The sequence below is a fragment of the Anabrus simplex genome, chromosome 2, assembly GCF_040414725.1.
Source record: "Anabrus simplex isolate iqAnaSimp1 chromosome 2, ASM4041472v1, whole genome shotgun sequence".
Classification (NCBI taxonomy): Eukaryota; Metazoa; Arthropoda; class Insecta; order Orthoptera; family Tettigoniidae; genus Anabrus; species Anabrus simplex.
Genome location: NC_090266.1, coordinates 1,182,059,507 through 1,182,077,608, shown reverse-complemented (window position 1 = coordinate 1,182,077,608; position 18,102 = coordinate 1,182,059,507).

Below are 18,102 nucleotides of genomic sequence, written 5' to 3'. Positions count from 1 at the left end.
ACCACTACGAGCGCTAATGTGAGTCAATGCAGAGTTTCACTTAGGCACCACTACGAGCGCTAATGTGAGTCAATGCAGAGTTTCACTTAAGCACCACTACTAGCGCTAATGTGAGTCAGTGCAGAGTTTCACTTAAGCATCACTACGAGCGCTAATGTGAGTCAGTGCAGAGTTTCACTTAAGCATCACTACGAGCGCTAATGTGAGTCAGTGCAGAGTTTCACTTAAGCATCACTACGAGCGCTAATGTGAGTCAGTGCAGAGTTTCACTTAAGCATCACTACGAGCGCTAATGTGAGTCAATGCAGAGTTTAACTTAAGCCCTTATAACTATATTCGGTGTGGACATTTTTCAAAACTCAAAAAACGCCTGAGAGCATTGAACCAAGGAACACATTACAGAAACAATTAAGTAAATAAGTTAATTTGGCTAGGATTAGAATAAAGAAGAAAACGAATCGAGAAACAAGCGATTTTAGGCAGCTTTTTCGGAACTGCATTTCGGCCGGAAGTGATTTTAAAAATTTGCTATTTTAGTTTGAGAGATCTATCCAAGACTCACAATTTGAAACCTTTCCGGGCCCTTTACCCCTTAAACTTTCTGCACATTTCAGGAAATTGCTTAACTAACGTTTTTCGTAGTGTGGGGACACCTACCTTGTCTGCTAAGAAATGGTTTCAACATTAAACGAGACAGATCGCATGTATATCATCAAAGGCGAGCACAATTCGGCTCAATGAGCAGCACTCCAGCTCAGGAAGGTACAGCCTAGCAACTGCTTGTACGGCGCTTAGTTAACGGGCGCGTATCTGAACAGATTTAACATTTTAATAACCTAGTCTTCCTTCATTTATCCATTAACTAATAGATCACCATATCTCCTTCTAGCGACCGGGCGAGTTGGCCGTGCGCGTAGAGGCGCTCGGCTGTGAGCTTACATACGCGAGATAGTAGGTTCGAATCCCACTATAGGCAGCCCTGAAAATGGTTTTCCGTGGTTTCCCATTTTCACACCAGGCAAATGCTGGGGCTGTACCTTAATTAAGGCCACTGCCGCTTCCTTCCAACTCCTAGGCCTTTCCTATCCCATCGTCGCCATAAGATCTATCTGTGTCGGTGCGACGTAAAGCCCCTAGCAAAAAAAAAAAAAATAGCCTTCTAGCGAGCCCAACAATTACAATTCTACCGACTATTAATTTTTTTTTACAACTGGCTTTACGTCGCACCGACGCAGATATATCTTATGGAGACGACGGGATAGGAAAGAGCTAGGAGTGGAAAGGAATCGGCCATGGTCTTAATGAAGGTACAGCCCCGGCATTTGCCTTGCGTGAACTTGGGAAACACTGAGGTCGATAGCTGCAGTCGCTTAAGTGCCGCCTGTATCCAGTATTTGGGAGATAGTGGGTTCGAACCCAACTGTTGGTAGCACTGAAGATGGTTTTCCGCGGTTTCCCATTTTCACACCAGACAAATGCTACGGCTGTACCTTACTTAAGGCCACGGCCGCTTCCTTCCCACTCCTACCCCTTTCCTTTCCCATCGTCGCCATAAGACCTATCTGTGTCGGTGCGACGTAAAGCAACTTGTAATAAACTGGGAAACCACGGAAAACCATCTTCAGGGCTGCCGACAGTGGGGTTGGAACCCACTATATCCCGAATGCAGCTCACAACTGAGCGCCCCTAATCGCTCCGTTCTACTGAAGAAAACATTTTAAATCATTAGACTGGCTGCTGCGATAATCCGTGGCTCAGGCGGCAAGCGCCAGCCTCTCACCGCTGGGTTCCGTGGTTCAGTTCCCGGTCACTACATGTGATACTTGTGCTGGACAAAGTGGAGGTGGGACATGTTTTTCTCCCAGTACTCTGGTTTTCCCTGTCATCTCTCATTCCAGCAACACTCTCCAGTATCATTTTATTTCATCCGTCATTCACTAATCATTGCCCAAGAGGAGTGCGACAGGCTTCAGCAGCCGGCACAATTCCTATCCTCGCCGCTAGATGGGGCTTCATTCATTCCATTCGAATGACTGGAAACAGGCTGTAGATTTTCATTAGACTGGCTGCGGAGCGCAGTAGCGTTTTCAGACGCTACCCCGCCCCGCCCCTTCAGTGCCCCCACCGGGGGTAGGGTTACCCGACGTCCGTATTTACCTGGACATGCCCTTATTTTTAGCGTCTGTCCTGGCGTCCATATTTATTTTTTAATTATTTGCTGATTGTCCGTATTTTCGTCCAATAATGTTAAAATGAACTTATTTCCAACTGGAAACCCATTTTCGTAAACTTAGACTCGCTTATTCCATAACCTTTGACATCAGCTGCAGCTTGAACTTATTAAATTCCTGTAGTCGTTGACTAGTATATTATCGCTGGCCGAAGTCGATAGTTGAAGTTGACGATAGCATACGGAAACGGAAGCTAAAGACAAATAATTTTCGTCCATATTGCTGCTTAGTTGTGCCACAATCCTTGTGATCTACTCTACAATATCTGTTGTGATCTGTTGGTACGTTAAATGTATTATGGGGAAAAGAAAGTGTAAGTTCAGTGCTGTGGCTAATCGTGGAGCTATGGATTTAGAAAGTCACATTCCAAAAGGTAAACATAAAGCTAATGTTCAAAGTGCATCAGCTTCAACGTCAAATAATATGTTGACATTTGTCAAAAAGAACACTTCACTAAACGAAAATGCGATTGCTGCAGAGGGAGTTCTTGTGTCGATTGACATTGAAAGCATTGTGTTAAAATGTTCAACTACTTTTCTACATTCACCATAAGGAATGAAGAGCTAAAACCTTTTTGTGAATTTGTTGATGTGAATTACCAACCCCTATTGAAGCATACAAAGACTCGTTGGTTGTCACTATTTCCAGCTGTTGAAAGGATGCTTGAACTGTATCCAGAACTTCGGTCTTATTTTCTATCTATGGAAAACCCACCAACAATTTTGAACAAGTTTTTCACCAATAAGATAAGTGAAATGTATTTTATATTTTTCCAGTCTTTAATGTCAGTCTTTCAAGAGAACATTCTTCATGTTGAAAAGGAGAATAATTCCATTATGTGAAACAGGCACTTGATGAAACTGTTGGCATTTTACTAACTCGTTTTCCAAATAATGTTGTTCCTATGAAAGTGAAAGAAATGATGAAAACTTTGAAGGTAGAAGGGTTGCAGGAAGACAGTGATTCCTTCATGGAAGATGTCCATGATGTAAATAATGCATGTCTGGATTACCTTGGAAAACGGTTACAGCCACTTGAAGAATTCAGTACTTTTAAATGGATGACCTTAACTTCAGATTTCAACTGGACTGACCTTGAAGATACTGTTAAATATCTTAGTGCTAAAGGTGTACATTTGTAAATCTTCAAAAGTATGTTGAAGTGCAAAAGCAGAATGAAAATTTCTTGAAGGAACCAGTCCATAAAAAATGGGCTGGTTTTCTAAATAGCGGCAATATTACATGTTCTTCCGAGCTACTGAAATTGGCAGAAGTGTATTTTGCAATTCCTGCACATAATGCCAACGCGGAAAGAATTTTTTCTTTAATAAATGCACAGTGTGCCAAAGAAAGAAAGAGGTTAAGTGTTGACTCTGTGAAATGGTTGGTGTCAGTGAAATTTAACATGAAAGACTTCACATGTAACCAGTTTTATGACTATTTCAAAGACAATGAGGAGTTGCTCAGTAAAATAAGTACTTAGCTCTGAAAAGTACAATCAACATGAATAAAGTATCAGTGACATTCCTGCTTTCGAGACTTCACTTGTGGCCAAGCAGTATGAATAAGGTACGCTAAATAAATGGTTTTAACAAATAAATTAAGCATTTTTAATGCTGTCCTGGTTTTGTCCTGCTTTTTGAACTCAAAAGTCCTGCTTTCGAGCCGTTGTCATCTGGTAACCCTAACCGGGGGTGGTTCATTAAGTCAATGTAACAGTATTATTTTACCTAATCTATCGTTGTACTCAGTGCTTTACATTCTGGTGAGGAAAAAACGTTATTCTGTATACAAACGTCTTGTGCTAAGTAAATACGTTTCATTTCATTTATTTCGTTATTTCATGCGTAGGAAACAAAATGAATTATTTTGACATGTGATATCCAAATACTCCGTTGACTACTATCTGTAATCATAGAAATACCGCAGGCCAACATAAAAGCTTGTGTAGGAAAATGAAATGAAATGGCGTATGGCTTTTAGTGCTGGGAGTGTCCGAGGACAAGTTCAGCTCGCCACATGCAGGTCTTTTGATTTGACACCAGTAGGTGACCTACGCCTCGTGATGAGGATGCAATGATGATGAAGACGACACATACACCCAGCCCCCGTGCCAGCGGAATTAACCAATTATGGTTAAAATTCCCGACCCTGCAGGGAACCGAACCCAGGACCCCTGTGACCAAAGGCAAGCACGCTAAGCATTTAGCCTTCTTCTGTAGGAATACGGCATAAACAATGAACGAGAAACGAAGTGTACGATTGTATTGCGTACACATAATATACTCAGCTAAGTACATTGCTGTGGCTTTGCTTGCGTCTTGACTCATATCGCCAGCTGCTCTCGGCTCTTCCCGCGCACATGCCGTTGGCTCAAGGAGCGGGTCTCTCTCATTGCCCACCTCTACTGTACATGCACAGCTTTCCTGTCGGCTCTGATTATTTAGCGGTGCTACACGCGAAGGAATATGCAGGAGAGCATCGAAAATTCCGTCAGTGATGTTGAAAGTTTATCTTTCGTTTATCTACTGTATCACACGATTGTGATCGACTGCAATAATACCTCGACAACGTCAATGGTATGATGGTAAACAGGGTGAGAAGTCAGGTTGTAAGTTTCACAAAGAGGAAAAGTCCTGTCTATTTTAATTACTCCGTTAATAGGGTGAATGTGGATCACTGCAAGTACCTGTGTTAATGTAAGGAAAAACTCTTCATTGGAGTAATCACATTAACGAGGGTGTAAATAAGGGTTATAGATCCATGTTATCGAAGATTGATGGACCAAAAATGGTATGCTGATGAAATGAAAATCCACAGCCTGTTTCCAATCATTCGACCTGGTCAGGAATGGAATGAATGAAGCCCCATCTAGCGGCGAGGATAGGAATTGTGCCGGCTGCAGAAGCCTGTCGCACTCCTCTGGGGCAATGATTAATGAATGACAGACAGATGAAATGAAATGTTATTGAAGAGTGTTGCTGGAATGAAGGATGGCAGGGAAAATCGCAGTACCCGGAGAAAAACCTGTCCCGCCTCCGCTTTGTCCAGCATAACTCTCAGATGGAGTGACCGGGATTTGAACCACGGAGCCCAGCGGTGAAAGGCCGGTGCGCTGCCACCTGAGCCACGGAGGCTTGGTATGCTGATACGACTGCCAAATAATAATAATAATAATAATAATAATAATAATAATAATAATATATACCGGGCGAGTTGGGCGTGCGGTTAGGGCCGCGCAGTTGTGAGCTTGCATCTGGAAGATGGTGGTTTCGAACACCACTGTCGGCAGCCCTGAAGATGGTTTTCCGTGGTTTCCCATTTTCACACCAGGCAAATGCTGGGGCTGTACCTTAATTAAGGCCACGGCCGCTTCCTTCCCTCTCCTAGGTCTTTTCTATGCTATCTTCGCCATAAGACCTCTCTGTGTCGGTGAGACGTAGACCAATTGTCATAATAATAATAATAATAATAATAATAATAATAATAATAATAATAATAATAATACAACCATCAGTACTGCTTTAATGTAATGGCTTTGATATTTTATGATATTTAAGATACATATTGACTTATAATTTCAACACCCCCCCCCCCCCTCCCCATCTTTTTCTCAATAAAAGTTCACCGCACACTTATGTGCCATACATATAGGCCACAGTCACATCCTTCCCTGTACGAGTTCCATTTAATTACAAATATTATTTCGAGTGCAGACATCACAGTTTCACGGACATCGACGCTCACTAAGTACACTGGGCTGTTGATCAAGAAATCCCATCTCTCTTAAATAAAACACGGTAGCTCTAACAAAGTTGGCATGAACATCAGAATTTGGATTTTAAACCTAGGTTCTCGAAATAGTGAATTTTCTTTGTCTTATCACAGAACGCAACATTGCGCTGTTGGTTATGACTAGGACTCGGCAGTTGAGAAATTTTTTTTTTCTCGAGTGTCCGAAGACGAGGCACAACGTAATATATATTCATTCTGGGTCATTGTGGGCTAGGGAATGGTGTGTTTTATTTCTTATTCTTATTCTTCCTTATTTAGGTCTAAACGGCTTTTTTTTTTTTTTTTTTTTTTTGCAACTTTGCCTTCTTTCGACTACATTTTACTGTCCATTTTCAACTCGAATCTGAGCCGTCTTGGCCTGCCGAAGTTTTGACGTGGTCGACGTCGTCTCGCTACCAGAATGGGCTGCCTTAGGGTAAGCGCTGTTGTTTTCTGTCCGGTTTTATGTTCCATTTAGTTTTCGTTGGTGTATTCACAGGAGATTGCCCTAATCGCCATTATTATGTTGTTCAAATGTTTTGAAAGGTTAGTTTAACTTCACTCTCTCTCTATATTTTTTTTTTGCTATTGGCTTTATGTCGCACCCACGCAGACAGGTCTTATGGTGAAGATAGCATAGAAAAGGCCTAGGAGAGGGTAGGAAGTGGCCGTGGCCAGCATTTGCCTGGTGTGAAAATGGGAAACCACGAAAAACCATCTTCAGGGCTGCCGACAGTGGGGTTCGAACCTACTGTCTCCCGAATACTGGATACTGGCCGCACTTAAGCGACTGCAGTTATCGAGCTCGGTACTCTGTATTGTAAAAGCGTATTGTGTTTCCCCTTACCTTCAAGGTTGTGTTGCCAACTTGCTTTGTAATTGGATGTACCGTACGGTAACTTGTATTTTACAACTGGTATCGGTATTTTTCGCATTGCTGAAACTGTTCGTAAATTATTTTGTAAGGTACGTTTGGGAAATAATCTTTTTGAAAATCCAAGATCACCGTTTGATTTTTCCGAAAACCGCAACCTAGACATCTCCTTGCCCCTGGTAAGTTCCCAGTACCGTCCCACGTTTCTTGTTTGGTATCGTCAAGTTGCCCTCACTGATATTTACTTCTGCTGTTTTCGCCACAGTTCCTTACATGATTATGGTGTGTATAGTGTTTAGGTACCTTGTAATTTGGTTTGCTTTCCTCCCTTTAACTGTGTTTATGTAACCCTTGAAGTACCGGTTACAGAATCATTAGTTCATCCATGACCTCTTAAACATTTTTTGAACCGTATCTGAGAAGAGAGAAAATGAAATGAATAATGAAACTAGTGTTTGAAAAAACAGGGGTATTAAATTATGTGTACAGCCTCCGTGGCTCAGTCGGTAGCGCGCCGGCCTCTCACCGCTGGGTTCCGTGGTTCAAATCCCGGTTAGCACATGTGAGATTTGTGTTGGACAAAGCAGTGGTGGAACAGGTTTTTCTCCGGGTACTCCGATTTTCCCTGTCATATTTCATTCCAGCAACACTCTCCAATATCATTTCATTTCATCTGTCATTCATTAAGCATTGCCCCAGAGGAGTTCGACAGGCTTCGGCAGCCAGCACAATTCCTATCCCCGCTGCTAGATGGGGTTTTACTCATTCCATTCCTGACGCGGTCAAATGACTGGATACAGGCCGTGGATTAAATTATGTGCAAGAAAAGTGAAATATTGAAAGGAGAAAATTTTGATGTGGGTGTTTTTGAAGAGGAAAATCTCACTCGTTTCAAGTAGCCTATGCTATTTGCTTTACGTCACACCGACACAGATAGGTCTTATGACGACGATGGGACAGGAAAGGCCTAGGAATGGGAAGGAAGCGGCTGTGGCCTTAATTAAAGTACAGCATTTGTCTGGTGTGAAAAATAGGAAACCACGGAAAACCATCTTCAGGGCTGCCGACTGTAGGTTTCGGACCCACTATTTTCCGGATGCGACCTCAGAGCTGAGCGTCCCTAACCGCACGGCCAACTCGCCCGGTTCTCGAAGTATGAACCCTTAACATCCGTTGATGTGAAGAGACGTTTCTCGGTTTTGCAACGTGCTGTCTGAAAACCGACGATCCGTTACATCTAAGAACCTGGAGATGACTGTTGTATTATACTGCAACGCCAACTGAGGTAAGGTTTACGAATTCCAATTTTTGTAACCCTATTGTGATTAAGCCAAATATGATTCGAGTTATAATAATTTGAATTTCTTTCTCCAGGATGTCCATTGCGGGCTGACTGAATTCATTCTAGGTAGAAAAAACGTTTAGTTCTAAATTCTACAAGTACATTTTTATCACACACGGAATTCCTATTTTGAAATTTTGTTAATCTAAAAATATATAATGTCTGAAAGAAGAAGTATACCACTCATATATTTATGTTGCCTTCCACCAGAATTTTGCATTTTTAAACATTATATGCCTTTATTAAATATGCAACTATGTAATTAAAACTAAAATTATGAATGAATTTGGATCGCATTTTTATGTCCTTTTTGCCAATTTTTTGGGTCCTTTCTGAATAATTTTAGGTCTTTGTAGAGGTCTTTTCTTAGGCAATTTATAGATCTTCAACTTCCGAGCCCTAGTTAAGATATATTTATATTTTGGTCTACTGTATGAAATGCCAGCCCTTGTAACATGTACCACCTCAAAAATAATTTGACTTCAGTGTATTTAAGGCCCACGTATAGAATAGTAAACTGTAATGTCATTTTCGATCCTCTGAACTCTCGATGGTGCAACTTTCCGTCCTATTTCGACAACGTAGGTCTTTTATCTAAGATGAGTACAACATTTAGCTTTGGATGTGCTATCATACTACGGGAAACACTGGGATAATCCCTGATTTCACGTCCGTGACACACGCCTCAGTTTTAGAGCTAAGTAATAACACCACAGCAGACTCCACAATAAGTCATTATCTGTCATTTTTCACACGCATACGTGGCTGAGAATTAAAGATCTCGAGCCCCTGCTACGAATCAGTAACAACTACAGCAAAGCTAAGCCATCTCCGTACAGGACATGAACGCTCTTGGAGAAGTGGAGAAAGAGTGGTCAGCTCAATACTCGGCCGCTTTTATTCCCCAGAATTAACCTGGTACTCATTTGTATTGCAGTCTGAGTGAACCCAACGGCCATCTGCCTCTCCAGAAGTGGTCTCGTGTTCCAGTTTTATGACTTCCTGACAGGGAATCAAACCCACGTCCTTCCAGGTGCAACCAAACACGCCTCCACCGCCTCAGCTAGGCAGATCTCAACCAGCAATTTGTTCATTATGCTGAAGTAATGAGAGGTCGAGATCAAAACAGCTGTATGCTTCAGTTCTGTATGTGGAGGGCAGGTTCGTAGGGCAATTACTAGTACAGTATGTTTTATTTTGCTGTATCCCGTGAATATCCTGATCGGATTTGTTCGAGAAGTGTCTCATCTCCTATGTAGTCCACGACAATTATCTTGGTTGTTCAAATAAGTTCACTCGTTACTATTTGCTCCTCTTCTTTCTTTCTTTCTTTCTTTCTTTCTTAATCTGCTTACCCTCCAGGGTTGGTTTTTCCCTCGGACTCGACGAAGGATCCCACCTCTACCGCCTCAAGGGCTGTGTCCTGGAGCATGATACTTAGGGTCGGGGGATACAACTGGGAAATTAGACCAGTACATCGCCCAGGCGGCCTCACCTGCTATGCTGAAGAGAGGCCTTGTGGAGGGATGAAAAGATTGGAAAGAAAGAGGGAAGAAAGCGGCCGTGGTCTTAAGTTAGGTACCATCCCAGCATTTGCCAGGAGGAGAAGTGGGAAACCACGGAAAACCACTTCGAGGATGGCTGAGGTGGAAATCGATCCCCTCTATTCAGTTGACCTCCCGAGGCTGAGTGGACCCCCTTCCAGCCCTCGTACTACTTTTTAATTTCGTGGCAGAGCCGGAATCGAACCCGGGCCTCCGGGGGGTGGCAGCTTATCACACTAACTACTACACCACAGAGGCGGTCTATTTGCTCCTCACTTGGTTAAATAGGCTGCTATTATAACAGTTTGCAAGACTGTGGACTACAGTTTCATAAGGGACCATCTGAACAACATTCTCATACTGTAGATTTGAAATACTAAACCATATAAATCCACATTTTGGATGGCCGGGGGAATGCATTTTAACTCAATTCAGGACTCAATTTTGTGTTCTGAGACTGGCTAACCCCGTTCCTGGTCTTCAAATAAGTTATGACGGAGTTCATAATCGAACCTGAACCACGAGAAAATATTATATTATACTAACGGTAGGTTACCAGTGTCTCAGAAAAGAGGATGCTCACATCACGAATGGGACGTCTGAACAAGTCATTGAATTCTTACCTCGAACTATACCACGATACACCAAAATTCTTGAAAGAGGCCCAAAAATATCATATTCCATGAGTTTTAACCTGTTGAGCGGAGTGACAGGTGGTAGAATGTTGACTTTCTGAGGTCAAGATGGCAGGTTCGATCTCGCCTAAGTTCAGTGATATTTGAAGTTGCTCAAATATACAAGTCTAATGGAGGTAGCTTTACGCAAAAGAACTCCGGTGGGACAAAATTTCCGGTTCATTAGCGTGTTCGAAAACTGTTAACGTAGTTTGGTGAGGCGTAACACCAACAGCATAATAATAATAATAATAATAATAATAATAATAATAATAATAATAATAATAATAATAATAATAATACCGGGCGAGCTGGCCATGAGGTTACGAGCTTGCATCCGGCAAGTAGTGGTTTCGAATTCCACTGTCGGCAGCCCTGAAATTGGTTTTTCGTGGTTTCCTATTTTCACACCGGGCAAATTCTGGGGCTGTACCTTAATTAAGGCCACGGCCGCTTCCTTTCCACTCCTAGCCCTATCTTATCCATCGTCGCCATAAGAACTGTGTCGGTGCGACGTAAAGCAAATCTAAATAATAATAATAATAATAATAATAATAATAATAATAATAATAATAATAATAATAATAATAATAATAATAATAATAATAATGTGATTTGCATTGAAGACTGTTATCCAGGAGGCTCCGTGCGATCCCCATCTGTACCTCGAATTTAAGATGTGTTTGAGGGATGGCTACGTAGCCCACTAAGGCTAGTGAGGGCAGCTGATGTAGTATCTACTCCGAAAATCTAGCAAGGCACGTTCATGGCGATGGTACTGTATGGAGGAATGTCGTCACTCGTTTTTTCAAATATTTTAATATCTCTCTGAGGTTCTGAGGTATATTTCCCGTAAGTTCTAAAGCATACGAAATTAAACGTACTGAAGATTGCTCAGAAAAGGAATATGAACATCCTACCTCAAAACAGTCACGAATATAGAGATGGGCTTTAAAGTCATTCGACAGGACTTAGTAAAAATGGAGTTATCGACGAAAAATTACTTACGCATTACTTGAAGTTCTTAACGAGCCAGACCTGGATGTTGACAGTCTTGTCAGTGGCCCCTAGCTACTATCTGCGTCTGATGAAGAGTCGTGGCAGCTTGTAGTTACACTATTAGCTACAAACATTAGTTGTTACAGACAACGCGAGCTCTCTGATTCAATGCATATGCATTATGCAGTCATGCAGTACATGTGTAACTAAGGCACAAATGCTCTACCACTTTGAAATTTCACGACAGGACCTCAATTGGCGAGAGTCACCGCGAACAGAACAGATGTTTATTGTCAGGCCTTGAGACTTGAGATAGGCGCATGCGCTGCACCTCTTACCCCGCATACACAGGACATCTCGTCAGACGACCAGAGTAGGTCAGAGTGTAAACACTCCTAGCCGAAGTTACTTGTGCTAGGGTAGGCAGTTCTTTTATGCTCCTCCTGTAGCCAGCATCACGTTGGGTATTCGTGTATGTGGTTACAACATCCAGTGTTGCTTAACGTCAGAGACCTTTCACTAATAAATTACTGTGACAAAATTATATTTCGAGAACTCTTTGCTGAACACAATTTTGTAAAAATAATTTTTTGCAATTTCATTGTGCTTAGTTATAATGCACCGCTTGTTGCCATTTCCTGTTGGATGCAATACTTTTGCATCCGTTTCTTGGCACAGGACAGTGCGAAATGTAGCTTCCACCGAAGTCCCAGTCTAATCCCTGACTGTGACTATATGGAAGCTGTTGGGAGAATGGGTGGATCTGAGTAATGACATTCGGAGCACCACTAGTGTGTCTGAGTGTTATGAAAAGTGTTGCTCACAGGGTCTTTTGTGCTGCAATAGCACTTTCTGGCCCAGTGATGAAAGCAATGGCAAACAACCTCACTCCTCATCTTGCCAAGACGTCTCATTTTGGCACCACAATTTTTTTTGTGGTTTCCCTATAACCACATAACCTTTGGCGATGCTATTTGAGGAGCCAACCAGCCTCTGGGCTGATGACCAGACAGACAGACAGACAGACAGACAGACAGACAGACAGACAGACAGACAGACAGACAGACAGACAGACAGACAGACAGACAGACAATTATTATGCACCTCAGTTGTCAGTGAGCTTTTGTGCCTGGACTTAAATCTATATACATAAAATAATATCCTGACTGACTGACTGACTGACTGACTGACTGACTGACTGACTGACTGACTGACTGACTGACTGACTGACTGACTGACTGACTGATTCATCATCGCCAAGTCAAAGCTACTGGATATATCTATATATATAACATAAGAGTTTTGTCTGTACATTGCTCAGAATTTGAAAATAATGCTATTTCTGCATCGGTCATGTCCACAGTAACCAGGAAATTCACTTTTTACTTTTCCGTAATGTCTGTCTGTCTGTCTGTCTGTCTGTCTGTCTGTCTGTCTGTCTGTCTGTCTGTATGTATGTATGTATGTATGTACACGCATCACTAGAAAACGGCCAAAGATAATTTAATGAAAATCGGTATACAAAGTCGGGGAATAAGTCGCTATAATCTAGGCTATAAATACTTTTATTCACGCTGATGGAAATGGTAGTTTAGGGGAAGGCCTAAAATTTCATTTTCAAATATTTATGTTTTCAGTAGTCCTATGTTCATAAAAATTGGTATGCAAAGTCGAGGAATAAGTTGCTACAATCTAGCCTACGAATAATTTCATTCACGCAGAGTGAAATGGTAGTTTAGGGGAAGGCCTAAATGTAATTCTCAAATATTTATATTATTAGTGGTCGTATCGATAAATACTACATAACTAAAGTTATAGAGAATTTAATTTCCGATCATTTACGTCTTATGCCTTTTTACCGTACCGGCTATGATGACACAGATATTCATGAATTTGGATTTTTGTTGCTAAGTCCATATCAACGCCGAGCCCCGAGAAAATGGGTGAACAGAATTTAATGAAAATCAGTATGTTGAGTCGGGGAATAAGAAGCTACAGTTTAAGCTATAAACAATGTTATTCACTCTGAGTGAAATGGTAGCTTAGGGGAAGGCACCTAAAATTTCATTTTTAAATACCTATGTTCTTGGTCCTATGGAAAAGTACTACATAACAAAAGTTACAGAGAATACAATTTCCGATCATTTATGTTTTATTCAGTTTTACCGTACCGACTATGATAACAGTGGTATTTCAGAACCGGAAGACAATAATGTGAAGGCCTACAGTATCGAAAGCGGGTAACATTGATCAACAATAACATTACACTGACCGTTGTTTGTTGTAATGTTCTTTGTCTCTTAAACTGACATTCAACTCCGATAGATGGGATTACTGCTCCGTACTGAGTATAACAGCCTACTAACTGAATATTGGCGGGAAATAGCTGAGGAGTTAGATAACTTTCTTCTTTAGCATGCCATTCTTCTGGTTCATACATTTTCAGATACTGCTGGTACGTAACACACTGGTTCATTATAGTATTCCAGCTATTCGATACCTACTTTGACGCGCTGTTTTGAATGAGCAGTGTGCGCACTTAAGTCAGAGGCTCAGTTAGTAGTAGTAGTAGTAGTAGTAGTAGTAGTAGTAGTAGTAGTAGTATGAACTGGTCTAGAATTACAATTTAGGCCTATTCCAAATTATAGTACCAGAATTTACTAAATAACTCAAAATTCAACCCTGAAAAGAGCCGTTTCTTAAGAAAAGCTTCTTCCTCTTCACTTTTATTAAATCTACATTCATTTTATTCGAAATTAGCAGCGAAGATGTGGTTTCTTCTCTGCCTTGGAGGAAAAATTGCCTCCACGTCAGATAGTTCTTTCCCCCGCCAGTGTGGTGAATTGAGATTTTCCGACTCATCGGGTACTCCCAGGAAACAGATAAGTAAACGGGCATAGCTTTTGCCCTGGGACTATCCACTATTCGAACCACAACCCCCCACCCCCCGCCGAAAAAGGACGAAGATTGTTCACGGATCACGGATGTTTGCGTCTTGGTCATTCCAGCTCTGTAGCTTTGGGCTGTTAGTTCTGCAGCGTAGTACTGTTCGTTAAAAGTGAGAAAATGTGTGGGTTTTTACTTGATCGAGTATTTCATATGAAAGCATTGCCTTTAATCACGCCATTCCTACCGACGTCATTGTAATGACCCATGTTCATTTCAGTTGGGAAAACCACTAAGACAGTCTTTCTGAGAATCTATAAAGGCAGGCGGAGAGTGAGTGTCTGCCATTATAATGAAAACTCCCAACCTGATTGTGACTGATGGTAGGCAAGCTGGCCTACCATTACAATGAAAATTCCCTAACCCAGTCTTCATATGAGAAAAGACGTTGATGACTTTCCCGCCGTGTTTCTAGGGCAACGTTAAGAGCTATGCAACTTAATACAATCTTGCTCACAACACCTACACTACCTAACCTAGAATTTTGTATAACCTACAGTTTAGAATTCCGTAGCGAAACACGGGTACATCAGCTAGTATATCTATATATATATATAATAACTTGTCCTGACTGACTGACTGACTGACTGACTGACTGACTGACTGACTGACTGACTGACTGACTGACTGACTGACTGACTGACTGACTGACTGACTGACTGACTGACTGACTGACTGATTCATCATCGCTGAGCCAAAACTACTGGACATAAAGAAATGAAATTTTGGGGATATATTCATATTAAGATGTACGTACTCGCTAAGAGAGGATTTTTGGATATTCCGTCGCTAAGGGGGTGAAAAGGGGGGTGAAATTTTAAAATGAGTGTATCTATATCTCAAAACTTTAAAAGTTTACAGATGTGAAAATTGGTATTTAGAATCTTCTTTAAAAATAAGGAAACACTTATTTTTTGTTTTCGGAAAATCCCAATAGGAGGGGTGAAGAAGGGTGAAAAAGCGGTTGAATGCCTTTAATGAGGATACTTATATCTCAGAAACTGAAGATATTACAGACCTGAAAATTGGTATCCGGGATCTCCTTTAAAAATAAAGAAACACGTATTTTTTTGTTTTTGGAAAATCCAATCAATGGGGGTGAAAAGGGGGGTGAATTGTTAAAATGAGCGCATCTATATCTCAAGACTTTTAAAGTTTACAGATGTAAAAATTGGTATTCAGAAATTTCATTAAAAATAAAGAAACACGAATTTTTTGTTTTCGGAAAATCCCAATAGGAGGGGTAAAAAGGGGTGAAAAAGGGGTTGAATGCCTTTAATGAGGATACTTGTATCTCAGAAACTGAAGATGTTACAGACCTGAAAATTGGTATTTGGGATCTCCTTTAAAAATAAAGAAACACGAATTTTTTTGTTTTTGGAAAATCCAATCAATGGGGGGAGGGGGTGAAAAGGGGTGAATTTTTAAAATGAGTGCATCTATATCTCAAAACTTTTAAAGTTTATACATGTAAAAATTGGTATTTAGAATCTCCTTTAAAAATAAAGAAACGCGTATTTTTTGTTTTCGGAAAATCTCAATAGGAAGGGTGAAAAGGGTGAAAAAGTGGTTGAATGCCTTTAATGAGGCTACTTATATTTCCGAACCTGAAGATATTACAGACCTGAAAATTGGTATTTGGGATCTACTTTAAAAATAAAGAAATAGGTATTTTGTCGTTTTTGGAAAATCCAAATGATGGGGGTGAAAAGGGGGGGGTGAATTTTTAAAATGAGTGTGTCTACATCTTAAAACTTTACAGATGTAAACATTGGTATTTAGAATCTCATTTAAAAATAAGCAAACACATATTTTTTGTTTTCGGAAAATCCCAATAGGAGGGGTGGAAAAGGGGTTGAATGCCTTTAATGAGAATACTTATATCTCAGAAACTGAAGATATTACAGAACTGAAAATGTGTATATGGGATCTCCTTTAAAAATAAAGAAACACTTTTTTTTGTTTTTGGAAAATCCAATTAATGGCGGTTAAATAGGAGTGACAATTTGGGGTGAATTTTTTGAAAGACTATATCTACAGAATATCTGAGCAATGTAAAATGTTACAGATGTAAAAAGTGGTATTTGGAATCTCCTGTAAATGTAAAGAAACATAGGTGATTTGTTTTTGGAAACTCCACTAAAGGGGAACTAAAAGGGGGTGAAATTTTAAAATGAGAATTTCAGCAGTTTATCTAAAAAACTTAACATGTTACAGAAGTGAAAAATTGTATTTTTCATCTCTATTAAAAATAAAGAAACGTGTATTTTTAGTTTTCGGTAATATCACTTGGGTGGAGGTGGGTGGGGGTAAAAGTGAATGAAAATGGTGTTGAATTCTTTTAAGTAGGCTACTGATATCTCGAAGATGTTACAGACGTGGAAATTTGATATTTGGAATCTGCTTTAAAAGTAAAGAAACACGTATTCTCGGAAAATCCAATGAAGAATTGAAAAATTGACTTAATTTTATGAGAATACTTACATCTAATAAAAACTAAAGTTGTTACAGACGTGAACATTGGTATTTGGATCTTCTTTAAAAACAAAGAAAAACGCGTTTGGGGGGGGGGATCATCTTGGGGGGCGGGAGTGAAAAGCAGTTGAATTCCTTTCATGAGGACACATAAATCAAAAACTGAAGAAGTTAGCGTCGTGATAATTGGAATTTAGAAGATCCTTTACTATTAAAGAAACAAGTACTTTTGCCCGAAAATTCACTTAGGGGGGGGGGGGGTGAAAGGAAGTGAGAAATAAGTTAATTATTTTTATGGATATACTCAGGGTAATAGACGTGAACATTTAAACGTAAAGAAACACGCCTTCTTTTAATTTTTTTTTGGGGGGGGGGGAAGGACTTACCGGCGGTGGGGTGTAAAAGGATTTTACTGTTCATAATGTACTTATAAGGAGCCTCCGTTGCTCAGTCGGTAGCGCGCCGGCCTCTCACAGTTGGGTTCCGTGGTTCAAATCCCGGTCACTCCATGTGACATTCGTGCTGGACAAAACGGAGGCGGGACAGGTTTTTCTCCGGATTCTCCGGTTTTCCCTGTCATCATTCATTCCAGCAACACTTTCCAATATCATTTCATTTCATTTGTCATTCATTAATCATTGCCCCAGTGGAGTGCAACAGGCTTCGGCAGCTGGCACAATTCCTATTGTCGCCGCTAGATGGGGGCTTTATTCATTCCATTCCTGACCTGTCGAATGACTGGAAACAGGCTGTAGATTTTCGATGTACTTATTCTGATCATGAACCGATCATTTTTAATCTTTCCTAGGTTCGTTTTCAAGAGCCTTCTTTTCCCTCAGAGAACGTTCTTAGATTACAGTAGATTCTCCTGGCATATAAATAAAAATTTAAACGCATTTGAAATAAACGATGGGAGTGAGACTGACCGTCCAATTGTTCACCTCTATAATAAGGTAAGTAATGCACGGAAGTCAGTCATTCGTATCGCCAGAAATCCCGCACACTTGCCTACGCGCGACAATGGTGATGGTCACATTGTCAACGATGACAATGGCAGCAGATGTAATTTACCGCCAAGTAGCGGTCTTGCATCTTGCTGTCCAGAACATTTATAATATAATAATAATAATAATAATAATAATAATAATAATAATAATAATAATAATAATAATAATAATAATAATAATAATAATAATAATGTTCTGGACCGTTGTCAAATGTGCGGATCGCGCTGGAAACGGTTC